The sequence below is a fragment of the Lathyrus oleraceus genome, unplaced genomic scaffold (genome assembly GCF_024323335.1).
Source record: "Lathyrus oleraceus cultivar Zhongwan6 unplaced genomic scaffold, CAAS_Psat_ZW6_1.0 chrUn0536, whole genome shotgun sequence".
In the NCBI taxonomy this organism is placed as follows: Eukaryota; Viridiplantae; Streptophyta; class Magnoliopsida; order Fabales; family Fabaceae; genus Lathyrus; species Lathyrus oleraceus.
The window spans coordinates 47343-52629 of NW_026112927.1; the positions used below are offsets into that span (position 1 = coordinate 47343).

The 5287-nt window shown below is 37.9% G+C and overlaps 1 non-coding gene across 1 annotated transcript; it reads left to right on the forward strand.

The window, feature by feature from the left end:
* Window positions 1-3229: 3229 nt before the first annotated feature.
* LOC127114513 (small nucleolar RNA R71) lies at window positions 3230-3336 on the forward strand. Its single transcript, XR_007800358.1, has one exon. It is a non-coding gene; the product is annotated as a small nucleolar RNA R71 (small nucleolar RNA).
* Window positions 3337-5287: the final 1951 nt, after the last annotated feature.

The window sequence follows — 5287 nt, forward strand, 5'->3', positions numbered from 1 at the left end:
GAATGGCAGCATGATCGGTGTAAACAATAATTTTTGCTCCTACTAGATAAGATCTAAATTTGTCTATAGCGAAAACTACAGTGAGTAATTCTTTTTCGGTTGTTGCGTAATTAAGTTGGGCAGCGTCTAGGGTTCTACTGGCATAATAAATGGCATGTAATTTTTTATCTTTCCTCTGTCCTAGAACGGCTCCGACTGCATAATCACTAGCATCGCACATTATCTCAAAAGGTTCCGACCAATCGGGCGGTTTCATAATGGGTGCAGAGATTAATGCTTGCTTTAAAAGATTAAATGCGTCATTACATTTTTCATCAAAAATGAATTCAGCATCTTTCATTAAAAGTCTGGTTAACGGTTTTGTTATTTTGGAGAAGTCCTTAATAAAACGCCGATAGAATCCAGCGTGTCCAAGAAAGCTTCGGATTTCTCTGATGGTTTTTGGTGGTTTTAGGTTTTCTATAACTTCTATTTTAGCTTTATCTACCTCTATACCTTTTTCGGAAACTATATGTCCTAAAACTATTCCTTCGGTCACCATGAAATGACATTTTTCCCAATTTAGCACGAGGTTCACCTCCACGCATCTCTCCAGGATTTTCTCAAGGTTAGCAAGACAATTGTGAAAATTGAATCCGCAAACCGAGAAATCGTCCATAAACACTTCCATGATACCATCTAGGTAATCTGCAAAGATTGACATCATGCAACATTGGAAAGTAGCTGGAGCGTTACAGAGGCCGAACGACATTCGTCTGTAGGCAAAAGTTCCATAAGGGCATGTAAGAGTAGTTTTTTCTTGTTCTTCGGGGTGAATAGGTATTTGGAAGAATCCAGAGTATCCATCTAGATAGCAGAAGTAAGAGTGTTTGGCTAGACGCTCTAACATCTGGTCTATGAATGGTAAAGGGAAATGGTCCTTCCTAATTGCTTTATTTAATTTTCTATAATCTATACACATCCTCCATCCTCCTTCTAAACGTTTTGCTACATGTTCGCCTTTATCGTTTTGCACGACCGTGATGCCTCCCTTTTTAGGTACTACATGCACAGGGCTCACCCACTTACTATCCGAGATCTGGTAGATTATACCTGCCTCAAGTAACTTAAGAACTTCCTTTTTAACAACATCACTCATTATAGGGTTTATTCTTCTCTGATGCTCCCTAGAGGGTTTTGAATCTTCTTCTAGCGAAATCCGATGCATGCATACGGATGGGCTTATACCTTTCAGGTCAGAGATATTATATCCTAAGGCTGAGGGATATCTTCGTAAAACGTCTAAAAGTTGGTTCGTCTCCTCTTGGCTCAAGGTAGCACTGACTATAACTGGGTGGTTCATCTTTTCATCAAGGAACTCATATCTCAGGTTCTTAGGCAGTTCCTTAAGTTCTAAGGTTGGTTTCTTAGGGCATGGCATATGATCTGGAGTAAGGGATAAACATTCGTAAAGGTTATCATCGATGTAAGGTTATTTAAAGTCATCATCTTCCTTTATGGGGGTTGATGGTAACTTAATTGTTTTTATAATTTCTTTTTGTTCTAATTCTCTAACACATTCATCAATGATATCTAAGGCATAACACGAGTCTCCCATCACAGGTGCCATAAGAAATTTCGAAAGTATAAATTCTATTTTCTCGTCACCTACCTCAAATGTCAACTTTCCTTTCTTGACATCTATTATGGCTCCTGCAGTTGATAAGAATGGTCTACCTAGAAGGATTGGTATATCATTGTCCTCTTTGATGTCCATGACGATAAAATCAGTAGGGATAAATAGTTGACCTATCCTAACAGGAACATCTTCTAGAATGCCTATCGGATATTTGACAGATCTATTGGCTAATTGAAGTGACATCTTAGTGGGTTGTAATTCTCCTAAGTTTAACCTCTCACAAACTGCTAAAGGCATTAAACTCACACTAGCTCCTAAGTCTAGAAAAGCTTTATCGATGACATGATTACCTAAAAGGCAAGGAATGGAGAAATTTCCAGGATCTTTATCTTTCTTTGCTAATTTGCTCGAAAATAGCATTACATTCCAAAGGCTTCGGATCGTCAAGTCTACGTTTGTTGGTAAGGATGTCTTTGAGAAACTTTGCATAAGAAGGTATTTGGGTGATGGCTTCTGTGAAAGGGATTTCTACATGAAGTTTTTCTATAACTTTAATAAATTTTTGGTACTGTTTATTGATCTGGGTTTGTTTGAGTCTTTGCGGATATGGTATAGGTGGTTTATATGGCGGGGGTGGTGCGTAAATTTTATCTTTAGGTTCTTCTCCTTTCTCTCGACCTTCCTGGTTTTCAGATTCCTCTGGTTCCTTTACTTTGTCCGGGGGTTTGGTACATTCCTTAGAAGTTTTGGGTTCACTCAATCTTGGGTTTGGTGGCTCATCATAAGCGTTCCCACTTCGTAGGGTAATGGCATTGGCTTGTCCTCTCGGATTTTGTTGAGGTTGTCCAGGGAATTGTCCTTCAGGTGTAGTCTAAGGGGCTTGGTTTAAAGCTACCTGAGAGATCTGGGTTTCAAGCATCTTGGTATGAGTAACTATTTGGTCAACCTTGGTTCCTAACTGAGTAATCAATTCGTTAACATGAATGTTTTGGTTCATGAACTCCTTGTTTTGTTGGGTTTGAGCGGTGATAAAATTTTCCATAATTTTCTCAAGGCTCGGCTTTGGTGGTACAGGTTGCATAGGTTGATTTGATCTTGGGGCTTGATAACTAGGTCTCGGAGGTGCATTATTTTGGATAGGGTTATTGTTTTTATAGGAGAAGTTTGGGTGATTCCTCCATCCAGGGTTATAGGTATTCGAGTATGGGTTCCCTTGGGTGTAGTTCACTTGCTCAGAGTGGGTTTCGTTCAATAGACTGCATTTTGCAGATTGGTGTCCTTGGGTTCCACATATCTTACAATAACGACGAAACTGCGGCTACAGTATTCGGGTTCGTGTACATATGCTCGACTTTGAGGGCTAATGCGTCCATTTTAGCTTGCATCATGTCTATAGAGCTTAGTTCATGCACTCCTCCTTGGGCTTCCTTCTTCTCAACTGTCTCTCGTTTGACTCCCCATGATTGATGGTTTTGAGCCATGTCTTCGATGAGGGCACTAGCTTCAGGGTAAGGTTTGTTCATCAGAGCACCGCCTACGGCAGCGTCAATGGTCATCTTTGTGTTGTAATGAAGTCCATTATAGAAGGTTTGAATGATTAACCAGTTTTCTAAACCATGATGTGGGCATGCTCGTAACAACTCTTTATATCTCTCCCAAGCTTCGAACAACGATTCTCCTTGGTTTTGGGTAAATCTAGTTATATGGTTTCGAAGAACGGCGGTCTTACTCGGGGGAAAATATCTAGCAAGAAAAACTCTTCTAAGGTTATCCCAAGTCGTAATGGAATTGGGTGGAAGGGAATCTAACCATGATAGGGCTTTATCTCTGAGGGAAAAAGGGAATAATCTTAAACGTATTGCCTCAGGAGAAGCTCCATTGGTTTTAAAAGTATCTGCTAATTGAAGAAATATTTTTAAATGTTGGTTAGGGTTCTCGGTAGAGAGACCCGCGAATTGTCTCTGTTGCACTAGTTGTAACAGGGATGGTTTAAGTTCAAAATTATTGGTTGGGATAGTTGGGTTTACTATACTAGAACTAGGTTCTTCATTAGATGGTTGAGCGAAGTCCTTAAGAGGTCTTTGGTTTTGATCTTCGGCCATAGCTCTCTTAATTCTATGAAAGAATAAACGTGCGCGAGCGTAACGTTCAGGTTCCGCTAGAGGGTTTACTAAACTTAAACTTCCGGTACTGCGAGTTCTTCGCATTGACCGGCGGGAAATAACCTAAGTCTAAACGATATAACAACAGGAAAATGAAATTTGACGAAATTGGTCCCCGGCAACGGCGCCAAAAACTTGATGCGTGCTTTTCGCAAGTATACGAACGCGTCAGAGTAATATAAAAGATTATCGAATCCACAGAGACCAAGTGTCAATCTATCGTTATCTGTTGTTATGGTGTTTATCAAAGGCAGTCAAAATAGGTGTTTTTCGTAGTGTGCAATGAAAAGTAAAGTATTTAAATAGATTTAATTAATAAAGACAGGGTCGAATGTAATTCACGTAATCAGTTGATAATCCAAGTACTTGCTAATAGAACTACTTATGGGCAATGTTTCCTACTTTGAAAAGAACTAATTTAACAGGAACTGTCGCTTTCGCGTATTTAGAACCGAGTTGTACTCCCTAATCAAACCCTCTTATTGTCACTTATAAAAAGGCGCGCATTGCGTTAGAGTAGTAAACCTATTTTTAAGAAATATAGTATCTTGACTAAGTTGAAAAGTATTATAACCTGGACTTCTTAACCAAAAGAGGTTCTTACGAACCATACTCTAAACTTATAAACGCGTCCGAAAATAGTTTTAAAATCTCTTTTCTTCTTAATGTTAAAAACTCCTAATGAACTAAACAAAGCGCTTTCGCTGTTTTTGAAATAGTTAAAAAACAATTAAGTTTATAAAGACGTTGGACGGCTTTCGATCTTACCCAACAGAATTGAAGTGTGGGAAAACTTAAGTTGAAAGTTAAAATAGCCCTTTAAGTGTTTCTACGAACAATTGTACGGATTACTGGTTCAATTACGATCCTTACATTCTAACCTTATAAATTTAGCTAGACATGGTAAAGTAAAAGTGCATTAAAATAAATAAAAGTAGTGCGAGTGCGGAAAGTAAATAAAAGTAGTGCGAGTGCGGAAAGTAAATAATTTAAATAAAGCGAGTGCGAGAAAATAAATAAAGTAAAAGCGAGTGCGAAGAAATAAATAAAGTAAAAGCGAGTGCGAGGAAATAAATAAAGTAAAAGCGAGTGCGGGAAATAAATAAAGTAAAAGCGAGTGCGAGGAAATAAATAAAGTAAAAGCGAGTGCGGGAAATAAAAACCTGCTCCAATCGAAGGGCTGAGTAAATTGCAATGCGGAAAAGAAAATGGTGTTAAATTTTCTTCCAATGTCGATTAAATCATCTAATAGCCTTTCCTTAGTTTGCTTTTCATATCGCTCTCTCTCTCTCTCTCTCTCTCTCTCTCTTATAATATATATATATATATATATATATATATATATATATATAATATTATAATATTATATATTATATATATATATATATATATTGTTTTTTCAAGGAGCTATTAAATTTTCTTCCAATGTCGATTAAATCATCTAATAGCCTTTCCTTAGTGTGCTTTTCATATTGCTCTCTCTCTCTCTCTCTCTCTCTCTCTCTTA